The sequence below is a fragment of the Zootoca vivipara genome, chromosome 1 (assembly GCF_963506605.1).
Source record: "Zootoca vivipara chromosome 1, rZooViv1.1, whole genome shotgun sequence".
In the NCBI taxonomy this organism is placed as follows: Eukaryota; Metazoa; Chordata; class Lepidosauria; order Squamata; family Lacertidae; genus Zootoca; species Zootoca vivipara.
The window spans coordinates 89,376,031-89,393,827 of record NC_083276.1 but is presented as its reverse complement, the minus strand read 5'-3'; the positions used below and the strand labels follow the sequence as shown (position 1 = coordinate 89,393,827).

At 45.7% G+C, this 17,797-nt stretch overlaps 1 protein-coding gene across 5 annotated transcripts in view; it reads right to left on the bottom strand.

Moving 5' to 3' along the window:
• The window catches only part of MRAS (muscle RAS oncogene homolog), a 44,235-nt gene extending 36,782 nt beyond the window's left edge, over positions 1-7,453 (bottom strand). For 2 of the 5 annotated variants that reach the window (XM_035128573.2, XM_060278632.1), the window contains exon 1: positions 7,355-7,453. The gene's annotated coding sequence lies outside the window, so the exon portion shown is untranslated. The other 3 variants (XM_060278630.1, XM_035128594.2, XM_035128584.2) reach the window with 3 other exon arrangements.
• Positions 7,454-17,797: the final 10,344 nt, after the last annotated feature.

The window sequence follows — 17,797 nt, the reverse complement described above, 5'->3', positions numbered from 1 at the left end:
GCCTATGACCAACTCAGAGGAAGACTCTACAGTCTAAGAAGTTGCTTTATATATGTGAAAGACAAACAGGATGGTGCTGGACCAGGTTGGGATTTGGGTCTGATCCAGCAGGGATCTCCTCAAGTACAGACAGAATTTGAATTTTGAAAAATGAATCAATCATAAATAAGGAGAAGGGCTTTATTGTATTTGGTGATATGGTATGGTATTTTAAGATGCAGTAGTCTCGAATTAAAATCTGAGTAAGGATATACACAGATGGAATGATAAGAACACAAGAGTCTGCTGGTCCATCATCGTGCCCCTTCCTGTTTTCACAGATGCCCCCAAATAGAAAACAGCAAGCAGCACCTGAGAACAGGAGCATGGTTTCCAGCAACTGGTGTTCAGAAGGATTTCACCTCCAGCCGCGGAGGCAGAACCACAGTCTCCAGAATGGCTAGCAGCCATTGATAGACTTATCCTCCACGATTTCGTCTCACCTTCTTTTATAAAACTATCCAAGCTGGAGGTCATCACTGCCTCCTGTGGAAGGGAATTCCATATTTTAACTACAATACCAGGGCACTCAGAATAATGGGTTGATCGTATTATTAATTGATGCCCCCTTTGATATATGGTGTGTGGTGGTTGCTTTTAACGGTATTCTTCTTCTTGCATTACATATATAGATGGAAAACAATTATGCTCATACATACATACATGCTTGCCTGCCTCAATTGTATTTGCAAGGACTCAGGTAGGGGGTGATCACATAGCTGAGCGTCTCATTCCCCGCCCCCCATTCAGCCATCAACACACCCAAGAATGACTTATTTGTTCCACACGGAATAGCACAAAGTTTCTGAGGCACACTCAGAGCAGTTCTTGCTCCATACCGTCCTAGCCTCCTGTTGCTGCATCTTCTGCTAGGAAGCACACACGAGGCACTGTGCCAGTTACGAGCGTGATTCATCATCTCCATGCTCTCCACTTACATCACGATGCACTGCTACCAATTAAAAGCACAAGCCTGCGTATGGCTGGGGCTGGCGTCCAGCTGCTTGGGCAGACGGAACCCATCAGGTTTGATTTTTTTAAAAATGTCTCTCTGGTGTCTCTTTGGCAGCTCCACCCTCACACTGTTAACATTTCTCAGTCCGATAAAGGCAGAAAAAGCAAAAAGCAAATCCCCTTTGCTGTTTCAGATTGCGGATCAGTTGTTCATCCATCCCCTTTTACTTTTCTGGGATGTTCCACCCAGTTTAAGAATCTCTCTCTCTCATAAGGAAAAAAAGGGGAAAGGCATTTTATTTTATGCAATGTTCACTTCCTCTGTAAAACTGTGAGTAAGTCTGCTAGTAAACAGAAATTGGGTTTCACATCCTTCCTGGACAAATACAGTCGTGTGCGTGTGCGTGTGTGTAGTCACCAAAGCTATTCTTGATATGATAAGAATGACAAGATCTCACTCTACAACAGATTACAGTACACGGAAGTTCAGTCAGAGTCAATATTACTTAAGCTCAAACTACATGTAGCTTACCTTTGCATCGTTTATAGCCTGCACACAGAGCAGATTGGGATGCATGGCACTGGGGTAGGGGGCTTTAACTTTGTTCCAGCTAAGCACACATAGGGTTGCTTTGTGAACCTAGTAATACAAGACTCCCATCTTCTTTCTACAGGCTGCATGATAAACTCTGACCTTGCTGTTAAGAGTATGAGTCAGTGGGTCGGAACCCAGATCTGAAGGAGTGCACTTCCTTCTGTTCCTCTCCATTTTTACGGTTATAATAAATGCAGCTCCACCAGCAAAAGTCACACCATGCTGCCAAAGCTGAAGACACAACCCTCTTTGTCTAGACATAGCAAAACCGACAACTCTCGTGTGCTTTAGCAGAATTGAAAAATAAAATACCCAAATCTAGGAGACAGTCAAATTAGGAATATCTAAAGAATTTGAGGGCAAGATTCACCTAACCAGCCCCATCAGCAGAAGCCCTGTGCAAGGACCAACACTTGCATCATGGGGCTTTCCTCCCCCCTGCAATTGGCCCTGGGGGCAGCGGTTGGGAGAAGCCCAGAACAGCACATGGGGGCGGGGGCGGGGAGGGAGCATTGTTCTGTCTGGCAAGCTGGAATACTTGTGCAGGCAGAATGATTGGAACAGCATGAAGCTGAATTCTACCTTCAGTATTTAGAACACCCACAAAGTATATATTTCACAAGCTCCTGTTTGTATTAGCCAAAATTAAAGAATAGCTGGCAGGCCACCCCTTCTGCAGGCAGAGTGTTCTGGGGGCCAAATTCTGATGAGATGTTCTTTCTCCGTAGGTCAGCAGGCAGGAAAAAAGAGGCATGAATCTGACAGGAAGATGGAGGCATCATTCCTATTCTAACATACCTGCAGCAGCTGCTGAATCATTTTCAAGGGGAGCCCCATGTACAATGCATTGCAGTAATCTAACCAAGAGATTATCAGAGTGTGGATTACTATAGCCAGGCTCTGTCCAAGAATGGCCATAGCTGGCAAACCACTGGGCCCCCCAGGGTCAAAGCAGGATCTAAAGTGCTCCTGAACTACATATGGTGTGGGTGGGTGTAACCATGTTCAGAGCAGGGCTACCTAAATTCCCAGACCAGAGAAGCACCTACCCACAGCATCTCCATCTTGTTGAGATTCAGCTTCAGTTTATAGGTCCTCATCCACTCCATTACAATGGCCTGGCACCTCCGGGCTGATGGATATGAGCCCCTATAATAGGGGGCGGCAACTTTTTGTGCATGTACCCATGGTAACTATTCTAACCTGACTCATTAGTCCCAAGCAGAAGCTGCAGTTGTAGAGCACACCTTATTCCATACTGAGAGTTCTGGCAGCCTGAAGTATTTCACTGCTGTGGGCAAATTGGACTTCTTTGCCAATTAACTTTTCCCTTGCTAATTTCTCTTAATTGCATCCATCCTAGAACCCAGCCCCACACAAATGGATTTTTGCAGCCATTTAAAATGTCCATCGATTTCCAGCAAATGTTATGGGAAGATTCAGTTTCAGGGTCAGGACCTTTCATGTTGTATTGAATATATCTAGGGTATAAATGCTTCTTTTTGATGCTGACAGAGTCCCCCTAACACTACACATGCATTTATTATTATTATTATTATTATTATCATCAAGGGACTGATTCCTAATAGGGAAATACTTCTGTACCACTTTCACAGCAATTCAGAGTTGTTTATAGTGAATGTCTTAAAAAAAACAAAACCAACCCAATTAAAGCTAAAAACACAACAACATACCGGTAAGTACAGAATTTCTTGAAGAACTACAGAAAACAGTTTTAAAAAATAAAATAAAAATCCAGAGCTAAATGGATGAGGTGGGTATTTCACCACCTCTAAACAGATGGGGACCCAGGTGGCGCTGTGGTTAAACCACTGAGCCTAGGGCTTGCTGATCAGAAGGTTGGCAGTTCGAATCCCTGTGACGGGGTGAGCTCCCATTGCTTGGTCCCAGCTCCTGCCAACCTAGCAGTTCGAAAGCACGCAAAATGCAAGTAGATAAATAGGAACCGCTACAGCGGGAAGGTAAACGGCGTTTCCATGTGCTGCTCTGGTTTGCCAGAAGCGGCTTTGAAATGCTGGCCACATGACCTGGAAGCTGTACGCCGGCTCCCTTGGCCAATAATGCGAGATGAGCGCGCAACCCCTGAGTCGGTCACGACTGGACCTAATGGTCAGGGAAGAATTCACAGAAAGGCAGGATGGAAATATTTAGAGCAAAGAGTTTTCCTAACTTCAGGGAAGAAGACCCACAGTTTGTAAGCATTCAACAAGATCTGGAGGTTCACAGGGTCCCCACCCCTGTGGCAGCAGATCAGGAGACCTCATTTGGCAAGTGGGCTCATATCTAAATCTGAAACATTTTGTCCAACTGTGCAAAAGATCTTAGAAGATTACAAACCTGATTACAGCTTTTGGCATAGCACAATGAACAATAAAAGGTGGCAACGTGCAGAATACAAGCTGCCAAAAAGGAAACCATAAGCACACATCATACAATACTACGAAGGCATAAATGCCCGTGAAAACAAGAAAGCCAATAGCCATATAAGTCATGAAGCTCACTAGGAGGTCTTGCTTAAGAATAACCTACCATGCAAGAATGTTCCAATGATAAAGGTGTGTGTGGGGGGGGGGGTAATAGGAACACAGGAAGCTTAGAACAGAAAGACTCATGTGAGGCATACGGTCCTATTTAACCTTTAGGGAGATCCATGGAGCCCATGGAAGGTTGTCCCAGTTCGTCCTCCCAGTAACCCAGTGAGTTGGTTAGGCTAGGACACAGTAAATGGACCAAGGAGTTTAGTGCAGCCTTTTGCGGCCACCAGATATTTTGGACTACAACTCCCATCAGTCCCAGGAAGCATTGCCAATGGTTAAGGACGATGGGAGTTGTAGTCCAAAATATTGGGAGGACACCAGGTTAATGAAATACGGTACTGTATTTAGTGGCTGAATCAGCAGTTGAACCCTATCAAGCACCCTATCCACTACAGCACTCTTGAATTGATTGTCATACACTGCATTCACAAAGGATTCCTTTATACAGTACTACTTTTGTCTTTGGGGAAAACGAACCATCTATTTTAGTTGTATCAATCGACTCTTCACCAAGACTTATCGCAGAGCAGGTTAAACAATCCGGACTGAATGCTCAGAGCAAGCAAATAGTATGTCTTAAAACCTTGGACTAAATCAGTGTTGGCTCAAGTTGCTCCACTTAGTTGAGGGCATTCCACATCACTGCAGAGAAATCTCTCCCTACCACAAAATAATACTTTTACTTTCTTGTGAAAGTGATGTAGACTTTTAGACAAAAAACAAAACAAAACCCACACACAAAAACAAAACATAACACAACCAACCCCAGCCACAAACAGGCAATGCATTTAAAATTATGAATAAGCCTTGGTTTAAAAGTTCAGTTACTTATACTATGCCATTCTTCCAAATCTATTACTTCACCTTACAATAGCCGCGTGAGAAAGATTAATCTAAAACAAGGGTAAGCAACATGGTGCCCTCCAGATGTTGCCGACGACAACTTCTATCATTCCCGACTACTGTATTGGCCATGCTGGCTGATGGGAGTGGAGCTCACATCTGGAGGGTACCAGTGGCTACTGCCGAACTTGGGATAGTGACTGGTCCAAGAACGGTCTGCAAATTGGATGAGGTGATTGTAACTCCTCCCATCCATCTCCTCTCTAGGGTTTTCACCAGCCCTCCTCCCCTGTCTGCACAAAAGGAAACATGCTTGCAAACATTCCATGTATCTTCTACATTCCACCATGCAGAGACATTCATGCAAGGCACAAATAGGAGTTTCAAAAGTGCCTTTTAGTCCTGTGACAAAAAGCGCTGGCAACAATCCGTGCAGAAACATGGCATGTGGAGCATGGGCATAGCCAAGGGGGTGCAGGGAGGGCAGCTGCCCGCCTAACATGTAAATAAATAAAAAATTGTGTCGCAGATAACTTGGTTCTGCCCCCCTCCATAAATCCTGGCTATGCCCGTGATGTGGCGTATGTTTCCCCTCTTACAGACTCAAGTTGTGGCTGAAGTGTTGTTGTGACAAAGGGGCGACAGTTTCCATGCACGCCACTGCAGGAGACGCAAATGCATAGAATAGGCATAACACATTGTGCTAATTCCCCCCGCCGCCCCCCAACGTACAAGTCATATTTGTGCAGGAAAATCACGTGTAAAGAAGCCCTAAATGTTGCAAGCTGGATGTGTGGCAATAATGTCACATGGCTACATGCCAAAGAGTCAAGTCACATGCAACTTTTTGAGAGAAGCAGTTCATCACAAGGTTATTTTACCTCATCCATTTCACATTTCGACCCTCAGAGGGATAACCATATTAGTCTATTACTTTGTGCGTGACACAAAAGAAGTAGCTCCTTAAAAAGGCTGAAAAGTTTACTGTAACAAAAGCTTCCGAGGATGAGAGTCCATTCCATTTCATGCACTGAAAAACTAGTCTTTTCCTGTTTTGACATTGTCAAGCACAGATACACCCTCTGAACTCTTAATAATGACCAGTATCAGTTACTTTCTCAGTCCTGTGCATACTTTCCTGAAAATAAGACTGACAGGGGCTTGCTTTAAGAGCAGAAGAACAGAGGCTTCTGCTGTAAACTCCTACAAGAAATTGGGCAAAGATGGGGTAATCCACTTTCCAACTATTCATATTTTCACTTAGCCAAGTCCACAGTGCCAGATTCTGGACAAACCCAACACTATGCAACACAAAACAGTATCAATCTGGTATATCAGCCCTACGTTGCTTGTATGAATTGGCTTAACTACTGACTGGGTTTTTCCTCATGAAATCTGTTTCATACCTAGCTAGAGACCAGATTTTCAGTCAGGACATAAGATTCTATATATGCTACCGGTAGTTGTACTTTGTGTTAAAAATAAATAAATCATTAAGGCTGCAACCCTAGAACCACTTACTTGGGAGCAGGTCCCATTGAACAAAGTGAGACTTATTTCTGTGGCATGCTCCTGTGGTATAAGCTTGCTATTCATTCATTTTATTCATCTCCCCCTGCTGTGAAGCAGCTTTTTGTTTTTGTTTCCAGCTCTTTATTATGTACCTTTCAGGCCAATAGCTTCCGTTCTGATACTTTCGTTTTTGAGCCACTGATCTGTAAGAAAGGAGAAATGTACAGTATGCATTTTTCCTTTCAAAAAAAGTATATTCTTGAAAGGAATCTCCAAAAGCAGCCAGAGAAGAATCCAAGCATAAATGTCAGACATGTGACATATACTGAAATAAACTGAGGCTGCAGTTCTGTCTGTATAAATTTAACTTGGAAGCAAACCGCACTTAGTACAATTGGACTTGCTTCTGAGTAAACACAGAACCGACCGGGGGGGGGAACATTCCTAAGTATGCTGCCTAAATTATTATTTCTCACGAACAACTGTACTGCTAAACAGTTAAAAAAAAGAGGTTTCTCCCTATATCGCCCAACAAATTAGGTCATCCGAACAGAACTATATTTAGTCATTTAAAGAGCAGAAAATAGTTTGCGAACTACACAGGCAAAGTTCTTCACTGGCACACTGCGACCCCTCTTCCAACTCTTTCAAGGGGTGGAACTATAACTCTGGCCAGGCTAGTTAATACGAAGAGAGATCTACATTTCTGGAAAGGAGAGATCTGCAACTTACAGGGTTTGACAATCACAAGCTTTGATAGCAGAACTCTGCTCAAGGTTCACATGCATCGCCTCTCGGTGGGCGAAAACAAAACAAAAAAGATTGCGCTTGATTCAGCACAGAGGTCACTCACCGCCAGCATCCAAGCCTCGCCCGTCCCAGGACAAGCCGCTCTCTAGCTCCAGTTGGCGCTTCTTTCTCTTCAAAGTAAATCCATCCCTTTGGAAAAGCACTCCGAGGAAAAGATGGTCATGAAACCGCCCCCTCCCCGTCAGTCACGCCTTCTCCTGCCCCCTCCCCGTTCGCGTCCAATCAGCCCAGCTCTTCCCCACTTAAAGCTACAGCGACCTCTCTGTGGGGTTCTTTAAAGGCCGACCGGGACGATTATAAATAGAATCGGCCGAAATGCGCGCGGGGAGGCGGCGGGGAGGGAAGAAACCGATTGGCAGGCTTTATTTTTCTGGACGGGTTTGTTTAAGACTGAAAGAGACGGGGGCAGTCTTTCTGGCATCGGGGTCAGCGAGAGCGGACCCACCTCCTTCAGGAAAATGGTCCGGTCCTGCCCAAGTTCCCTGCATGAAGTGGCTTTTAAGGTGGACTTACAAGGTTTGGGCGGCGGCACCTTAAAGGGCCAGTAGACTCGCTGCTCCTTCGGTCGTTTGGGATCCCTGGCCGTTTGCACGTGGGCTTGCTGGAGGGATCGTCCAGCAACGATTGAGAACGGAGGGGCGGCGGTTTTATTCCTTAAATAAAGCCAAGCTAGCGCTTCCCTAGCCATCATCGGTGCCAAAGAACGACACGCGCCGCTCCCAACTCGGCGCATTCCAGATCCCTGCTGTGTACGCGCTGGTATTTGATCCTGGTGACCTGGTCACCCTTCGCTCCATCTTTTTTTTCTCCTTAATGGGAGGAAAATATCCATTCCGTCCACTTACGCTTCTTGCCTTTAGTGCATCGTTGTTGCGAGCTAGCATTGCGCGTTGGGACTCCAGAAGAGCCGTGCCGGGTCGGGCCGATGGCCCACCTAGTCAGTGCAGCATCCTGTTCTCACACCTGGCCGGCCAGATGCCGCTGGGAAGCCCACGATCTGAGCGCAGCATCCCATGCCACACTTGGCAGGGCCCACCACCTGGTACCATAGCTGTCAAGTTATCCCTTTTTTAAGGGAAATTCCCTTATGCTGAATAGGCTTCCTCGCGAGAAAAGGGAAAACTTGACAGCTACGGTATGCCTGGTACTCAGAAGTATTCTGCCTCTGAGAGTGGGGGGGGGGGGACATAGTAGCACTAAAAAGCAAGACATCCAGAGATACTGCAGTGCCCGATTTACATATTAGCTAAACAAGCTATAGCTTAGAGCCCCACTCTCTTGTGGCTCCTAAAAAAAATGAAGGAAAAAAACACCTGGATGTACATTTCCAAAATATAAGATAAAAAAAACAAATAAAACCTACATACAGCAACAGTGTTTTTTGTTGTGTAGGCTCCTATGGTGTACATATTTTGTAACATGCAAATGGCCTATTATGTCCATAAATTATCATATAGCATATATTCAACACAAGAAACGGTGACAATTTGTTGTTGACAAAGAACAGCTGGACTAAGGGGCCCCATTACCTTAGGGCCTCATCAAACCTAATTCTGGTCCTGGCTGAAAGCAACTGAAATGGGAGCTCACAGGGATTCGAACCGCCGACCTTCTGATCGGCAAGCCCTAGGCTCTGTGGTTTTACCCACGGCACCACCTGGTTTAAATACTGTTTCTGCCACATTATCATTAGGTGGCCTAACTAGGCCAGGAATTCTCAGCCTCAGCACCTCCCCTCCCCTTAAAGCATTAATACTACTAGATCTACGGTATCACAGAGGCCAGCTCATTAGTGGCTTCTAGTTATGATGACTATGTAGTATCTCCAGAACCATTATCAGTTGCTGGCGGTCACAAGATGGACAAGCCAGTTGTGCTCATGTTCTCCTTGTTGGCTAGTTGAAACCAGGGTTAGGATTGCATCATTCATCTGGATTTATGATTTCTAGTTATTGGGTTTTATATGTGACGGGTATAGGGCTCCGTTGAGTTGTTTATGACTCAATTAGGAGCCTCTGATTATCGCCCGGCGCGCTTCCTCTCCGCTTCTCTGCTTCCGTAGAACCGGGCTGGCAGTAAAACACACACACAGCAGAGTTCTTCTTCTCACACAGCGAAAGCTTGTATAGCCGTTGGATAAAAAGCCTCTTAAGAACACACAGAGTCCAAAGTGTTCTAATAACTACTTAAGTTTATTCTAGAGAGAAAATAACAAACAACCTGGTGAGAGCGCAGACATCTTGCGACCGTCTCCCAGGCAGAAACGAAACCAACTGCAACATACAGAAACACTTCTGGTACATTCTGTAACATGATCTTCCTCAGTGGTCAGGTGCTACAGTACACAGTTAACTCTTTAGTTACTTGTTACTCATCACACCCCCTCTCACCTGAACACTGGGGATAGCGGGTATCCAAACTTACCCCAAAACCAACCCTTCACAGAATTCCCCATGCCGTTGGAAACTCAAGGGTTTTGTGAACCCATCTGCTAGGTTCTCTTGGCTTGGACAATACCTCAATTTCACCAAGCCTACCTGTATGCTCTGACATACGTTTCGGAAGCGGATGTCTAAGTGTTTGGTTCTGGCCTTGAACTGTCCAGACTCCGCCAGTCTCAAAGATGGTTGATTGTCGCCCCAAACAGTGATGGGCTGGCTACAATCACCCCAGATTTCCTGGACCAAACATCTGTAGTACTCCAATTCAGTGCATGTCGCAGACAACGCACAGAATTCGGCTTCCGTGGAAGACATTGCTATTAGGCTTTGCCTGCGCGACCGCCAACCAATCAGGGCATTTCCAAACTTGACTACCAAACCAGTCACTGACTTCCTGTCCTCCTGATTGGCCCAATCAGCATCTGCAAAACAAGTGAGTTGTGGCTCACCTTGCGCTGACATCTCCAAACAATACTCTTTGGTCTCCTGCAAATACCTAAGCACTCTCTTAATGCCATTCCAAGCATGCATGCTAGGTTTCGATGCTTCTCTACTGAGCAAATTGACTGCAAAAGCAATATCTGGTCTGCTCCATTGTGACAAATACAACAGACTCCCTAGCGCTGACTGAAACACTTCAGGACTCTCAAACGCTACTTTGTCCTTCACTTGTGAATCTTTCACAAAGTTTGTCTCCATGGGTGTTCTGACCCCTTTACAATCAGACATTCTGAACTTCTCAAGCAAATGTTCAATCTTGCCTTTCTGACTGAGCAAAAAACTTCCATCCTCAGTTCTGTCTATCTGCACACCTAGATAAACATTCACTGCACCTAGATTCTTGAGTTTGAACCTCTTGCCTAGCTCTTTTTCAAACTTCTGCACTTGCATCTGGCTCTTTGCTAAGCAGATCAAGTCATCAACATAGACAAGCAACAGTTCTTGCTGTTCTCCTTCACCTCTGAGATACAGACAACTGTCAGCTAGACTCTTCCTGAAACCTAGGCTCTTCAAAACAGAATCAAGACATGAATTCCAATTTTTAGCGGATTGTTTCAGACCGTAGATCGACTTGTGCAGCTTCCATACCTGACCTGGCACGTCACTCTCAAACCCTGGAGGAGGCAACATGTACAACTCCTCCTGGAGGTCAGAGTTCAAATAAGCGGTGTCCACGTCAAAGTGGTTGACCACTAGGCCTCTCTGCGCTGCAGTCGCTAAAAGCATCCTGAAAGATTCCGCTCTCGAAGTCGGACTAAAGACATCTGTGTAGTGGATTCCTTTCTTCTGAGTAAAACCTCTAGCCACTAATCTAGCCTTGTACTGAGGCTCTCCAGTCACTGTGGGTTTCAGCCTGTAGACCCACCTACAACTGACTGCTTTCTTGCCTTCTGGCAACTGTGTTAGGCTATACACACCAAGAGATTGCATGGAGTTCAACTCTTTCTCCATTGCAACTTTCCACTTCCTAGCTTCCTCTACTGACAACTGTTGCACCTCTTCAAAGCTTTCAGGCTCACACACTGCTAGGTTCGCCCATACACTGACAGCTGTAAACCTTTCAGGTGGTTTACCTTTCGTGGTGCGTTTTGAACGCCTTGGTCCCACATCCTCCCCCTCTAAATCCGAACTGCTTGTCTCTGACTGTGGCTCTCTTGGACTAGCAGCACTGTCAAGAGACCTACTACGCTTTGCAGCCCCCTCTGGGCATTCTTTGGGTGAAGTGGGTGACCTACCACGTTTGCTGTACTTCCCAGGCTTGACCTGGGGTGAAGTCGGTGCGCTTCTGACTACTTGCTTCACTTCCCTAGGAGCTACACCACTTGGACCAGCTGCCTGACCTGGATCTGGTCCTGCAGCACCTGGAACTCCAGCATCAGCTACCTGAGTTTCCTCTTCCTGGTCAAAACCTGAAGACCAGTCAAGAAGAACTTCGGGGTTAGCATGAATGCGTCTCCAGCCCTCTTGTTCACAGAACGTAGCACTCCTGCTAATGTGAACGCGGGTTTGGTCCCCCTCTGCTGGTACAAACCTCCAAGCCTTTGAGTTTGGTTCGTAACCACAGAAGATCATTTTTCTGGATCTTGATCCTCCCTTTCTGCGCTTCTGCTTTGGAATTAGAACCCAAGCCTCACACCCAAAAGTTCTGAAATAGTGCACCTTCGGAACTTTGCCATACAACATGTAGTAGGGTGTGTTGTCCACAACTGAATTAAAAGCGCGATTTGAACAATAATTCACAAATTTATAGCATTCCCCCCAAAACTTCTGGGGTAGTCCTGCATCAAACAACGTTGCCTCCACCAGTTCAGACAGCGTTCTAAATTTCCTTTCAGCTAAACCATTCTCCTGTGGACTAAAAGGAGCGGTTTTTCTGTGTCTAATTCCCTTGCTGCGGAAAAACCCTTGTAGTTCTGCACTCAAAAACTCTCCCGCCCTGTCACTCTGGAAACACTGGACAGTGACGGAGAACTGTAGTTCTACCTCGGCTACCCACTCCTGTATCACTCTGGCAGCCTCCCCCTTCTCTTTCAGTGTTATGACCCAGGAAAAATGGCTGAAATCATCCAGAAGACACAAAACATATTTTGAACCACCTAAACTTAACGTTGACATAGGCCCAGAAATATCCAAATGCACTAACTGAAATGGCTTTGTGCTCTTCCTCTCAGACCTAGGATAAGAGCATCTCTTCGTCTTCGCTTTCGCACATGCTCGGCATTGCAGGTGTTTTTGACATGGCTTGAACCTGCAACCTTTGACAAAATCAGGGGCTTTTTTCACATAAGGAAAAGACATGTGACAATATTTTCTGTGCCAAGCATGAATACAATCCTTATGGATAGCACCCTCTGTGCCCTTTGGGGTATTGGCACTTTTAGCCTGAGCATCACCAGTGTTACTTCCACCTGCTTGCCCCCTCCCATCTAGGACAAACAGACCATCAGACCCAACAGTAACACTTACCAGCTCAGCCCCATCTCTGGCAATTTTGCAAACACCATTGGCAAAACTTATTTCAAAGCCCTCACGCAATAAGCAAGACACACTTAAAAGACCATTTTCCATGCCTGGTACAACATAAACATCAAGGTTAGTGTCTAAGCATTGCATATAAAAAACACCCTTGCTTTTAATTGTTCCAGAAGAACCATCAGCAAGATGCAGGCTCTTTTCATCTTCAAGTGGCCTGCAGTTCAGGATCTGTCCTGAAGGAGGTACAAGATGATGGGTGCTGCCTGAGTCGATAATAAAAGTGAAACTGTCCTGTCCTCTGTTTCGAATTCTGTTGCTAAGGCAGCAGAAAGATGACGGCTGACAGGGTTATCTGGAGTTTTCCCACGTCCTCTGCCTCGGCGCTGCTGGCTGGTCCCACGACCACGTCCGCTGGGTTGCCTGGCACCTGGCTGAGTGACCTTGGCTGCTTCCGGAGCTGGGCAGAATCTCGCTACGTGCCCAGGCTGCTGGCACCGATAGCAAAGCCTTGTTGCGCACACACTCACAGTGGATTCCTCAGTGCTTTTTACTGCACCCCCACTGGCTTCTCTGCGCCCACGGCCCCCCTTCTCAGCCGATTCTTTCTGGCGTCTCAGTTCCTCATCCGCCAAACGCCCAGAAACGTAAGCAATCGTGAGTTCAGATTCAGGCATTGACTCAAATGTTAAACACAAATGTTCATAGGCGTTTCCCAAACTAGACAGCAAAATATAAACTTTTTCCTTCTCTTTGAACACAATCTCATGCCGCTGCAGCTTATGGAATGCATCAATCACATTGGCAATGTGCTCCTTAATGGGTTGCCCTGGTCTCAGTCTCAACTCAAAGAGATGCCTCATAGCATGCAGCTTAGCTCCAGCTGTTTTTCTCTGATGGACCCTTTCCAAACTGTCCCAGGCTTCCTTGGCATTTTCAGCATTTTGCACATAGGGCAGTTGTGTAGCATCGCAGCTCATGGCAATGGCACATAGAGCCTTATTGTCTTTCCTGGTTTCTGCTGCAAACCTCTGTGCTTCAGCTGCTGAATTATCAGCGACAGGGGTTGGAGGATTTAACACACAAGTCCACAAATCCTTTCCCAGCAACCACATTCTGGCCCTTTCTCTCCACTCTGCATAGTTGTCGCCATTCAACCTCTGGAACGGCACGACAAATGACTCCTGTAGCTGCTCCGCCATCTTGTCCACCCCCGGGCTCCGTGTCTGTGTACTCACTCAGAATAGCTCACGTTGCTCCTCCGGGTAGACTGCGGATCCCAGCCTTCTGGTACAGGGTCTTTCTGCTAGCGAGTGCATCTATTGATTGCCGACTGCAAAACAACAGGTTTCTCCCAGCTAGCTCTTTACACCGGCTTTCTCCACGGCTTTTACAGCTGCAATCACCTTTTATTGCTTTGGTGATTGATTAGGTTCAGGACCTCTTATCTCCCATAACCTGTGACGGGTATAGGGCTCCGTTGAGTTGTTTATGACTCAATTAGGAGCCTCTGATTATCGCCCGGCGCGCTTCCTCTCCGCTTCTCTGCTTCCGTAGAACCGGGCTGGCAGTAAAACACACACACAGCAGAGTTCTTCTTCTCACACAGCGAAAGCTTGTATAGCCGTTGGATAAAAAGCCTCTTAAGAACACACAGAGTCCAAAGTGTTCTAATAACTACTTAAGTTTATTCTAGAGAGAAAATAACAAACAACCTGGTGAGAGCGCAGACATCTTGCGACCGTCTCCCAGGCAGAAACGAAACCAACTGCAACATACAGAAACACTTCTGGTACATTCTGTAACATGATCTTCCTCAGTGGTCAGGTGCTACAGTACACAGTTAACTCTTTAGTTACTTGTTACTCATCACATTATATACCGTGTGTGTGTGTGTGTGTGTGTGTGTGTGTGTGTACCAGATTTTCCATGGAAAAAGTAAACCCAGCTTTAAATGAGAAAATATTGTCATAGGATTGAGGAACTGATGAACTGGTTAAGCTAGTTTCTTTGTCAAATTGATGGCCAGTAAAATATCCCTATCTCTGTAACTGGAGGGATGGCCATGTTGTGATAGAGATTAACAGGAGATGCTTTCAGGAGGAGTGGGGTGGGCCCTTTCCTACCTCACCTGGCTGGATGCCTTACCACCCTAGGAAGGAGAGCCATAACCAAGGGGGGGGGTAGCGTATGTAGGTGAGTTTTCTTGATGCTGGGAGCTCAAAGGTGACAGAGGGAGGCCTGACTTTCTTTGTGGGCTGAATCCAAGGCTATGGTTTGTGGGGCACCCCTGGGAACTTAATGGAGAGGCGAGATCTGTTGGAGTGTTAATAATAACGCAGTCATATAGAATCATAGAATCATAGAGTTGGAAGAGACCACAAGGGCCATCCAGGCTAAGCAGGAAACACCATCAAAGCATTCCTGACATATGGCCGTCAAGCCTCCGCTTAAAGACCCCCAAAGAAGGAGACTCCACCACACTCCTTGGCAGCAAATTCCACTGCCGAACAGCTCTTACTGTCAGGAAGTTCTTCCTAATGTTTAGGTGGAATCTTCTTTCTTGTAGTTTGAATCCATTGCTCCGTGTCCGCTTCTCTGGAGCAGCAGAAAACAACTTATTTATTTTATATCTATATATAAAATAAATAAATAAAATTTTATTCAAGTTTTTGGGGTTACAAAAGTACATGCATTGTCTATTTTCATGTCATAGTATCTTTTCTACAAAACAGTTATGTCTTTTGTGATACATTGATGTTGTATACAGTATAAGGTTGGGGGAGAAGAGAGGTGGGTGGCAAACTTGCATTCTTGTACATAGTGTATGTGTGAGGTTTTTGTGTCAGCATCACTTGGGTAGATTCTCTTTCTGTTCATTCATTATATTTCCTTGGCAGTGAGAGAACATGGTTGGTTGTCTTTAGATGGCTGCAGTGAGATTTGTTTGCAAGGAGGGGGGAGGGAGAAATTGTTGGGTCAAGTTAGTCTTTGGAACTTGAGACGTCATGTGCTAACAGAGTTGTACTTACTGTAAAAGATAAAGGTAAAGGGACCCCTGACCATTAGGTCCAGTCTTGACCGACTCTGGGGTTGCGCGCTCATCTCGCATTATTGGCCGAGGGAGCCGGCATACAGCTTCCAGGTCATGTGGCCAGCATGACAAAGCCGCTTCTGGCAAACCAGAGCAGCACATGGAAACGCCGTTTACCTTCCCACTATAGCGGTTCCTATTTATCTACCGGTACTTGCATTTTGATGTGCTTTCGAACTGCTAGGTTGGCAGGATGTACTTACTGTATTTACCGGTAAATGCAAAAATTCTGTGCTTGTTCTATCCAAAAGTAAATTTCCAAAACATGTTGTGCACCACAAAACAGGAAGCTCCCAACTGGATGCTTTTCATTGGCTGCGTAACTTGTGCCTTTGGCATCAGGATGACTAGACGTTGCACCAACTCACTTTCCTGCCACTTGGCATATCTGCACAGCAGGAAATATCTGGGAACTTGTAGTTCTCTGCAGGTGTGCAGGAGAGATGGTGACAGAGAATTCTCAACACCATAATTGAGGAACACAATCTTGGAATTGTTTGAGGGAAACCATGACAATTACGATGGCACAATATGATGTGCATTTGCAGTGTAAATATGCCTTCAGGGCACCAGTGCTTGTATCCATCGTTGACTTATACACCAGCTTGCAGCCATAGCAAAGGTGCTTTCACATACAAAAACCAAAAACTGTGTCCTTCTCGGCATGTCATGAATGTAGCCTGGGTTTGGAAGGGGACCCAGGCAATGGTACCAGTTTTCCATAATTTATTAGTTCTATCGTTCAAGAGTTCTCATCCATGCACACATGTTTGGCAGGGATAGCAAAAAAAACCAACAAAACAATAACCCAAACAAAACATTCGCTCTGAGCCTCTTTCTCTGCTTACTCTGCCCAGACAAGTTGGCATCATGATTACAGGGCTCTCTGGCCTTATCAGGAATCCTTTTGTTAGACTACTGCCTTGATTGGCGATGCCTATCAGCCAATTCATGGCTTGCTGATTCGTAACTTGCAAGGAAAGTAGCTCATCTTCTCAAAGGCAAAGTTCTGTTTATTTGAGATAGCTAAACTGCTGAAAGCTATTGATGGCTAACATCCATTTAAACATTCACTCACTCATTCAGTTCATCATTGATTACATTAAAAATAGTAAGAAGAACAGAAGGACAAGTATTAAGAAAACGTACCAGAACTTTGGTGCAAAATCTGATTTATCATGATGTGTGACAGGCAGCTGGTTGCCCATGTCCATGACAATCCCTATTTTGGAAAACTTCAGTCTAGCCATGTCAGAAGTGGCAATTCTTCATTATTGGTGGAATAATGCAACATCCCATGTTTGCCCTTGCAACAACCCTGTGAGGAGGTAGGTTAGGCTAACAGATTGTGACTGGCCCAAGTGAACTTCACAGCTAAGTGGGGATTGGAACCCGGGGTTTCCTACTCCAAGTCTGACCCTCTAACCCAGGCATGTCAAACCTGCGGCCCTCCAGATGTTTTGGCCTACAACTCTCATGATCCCTAGCTAGCAGGACCAGTGGTTGGGGAAGATGGGAATTGTAGTCCAAAACAACTGGAGGGCCGCAGGTTTGACATGCCTGATGGCTTGGCAAACTAAGGCCCAGGGCCTGGATCCAGCCCAATCGCCTTCTAAATCCGGCCCGCGGACGGTCGGGGAATCAGCGTGTTTTTCATGAGTAGAATGTGTCCTTTTATTTAAAATGCATCTCTGGGTTATTTCTGGGGCATAGGAATTCATTATCCCCCCCTCAAAATATAGTCTGGCCCCCCCACAAGCTCTGAGGGACTTTTCTAAATGTCCTGCCCCGTTGATTGGATTTCTTTCAGCTTTGCGTATAATCTGTCTGGGAGCATTTCTAGAGGAGTCAACACAAGGCTCACTTGGTGTCCTCTTCTTCCTGTTCACCTTGATGTGTGCAGCATTTCAGCCCATGATTTTGCTGGAGGAGGAATGGGAGCTTCTGCTAACACCCCCCCCCCCACATCACTTATTCT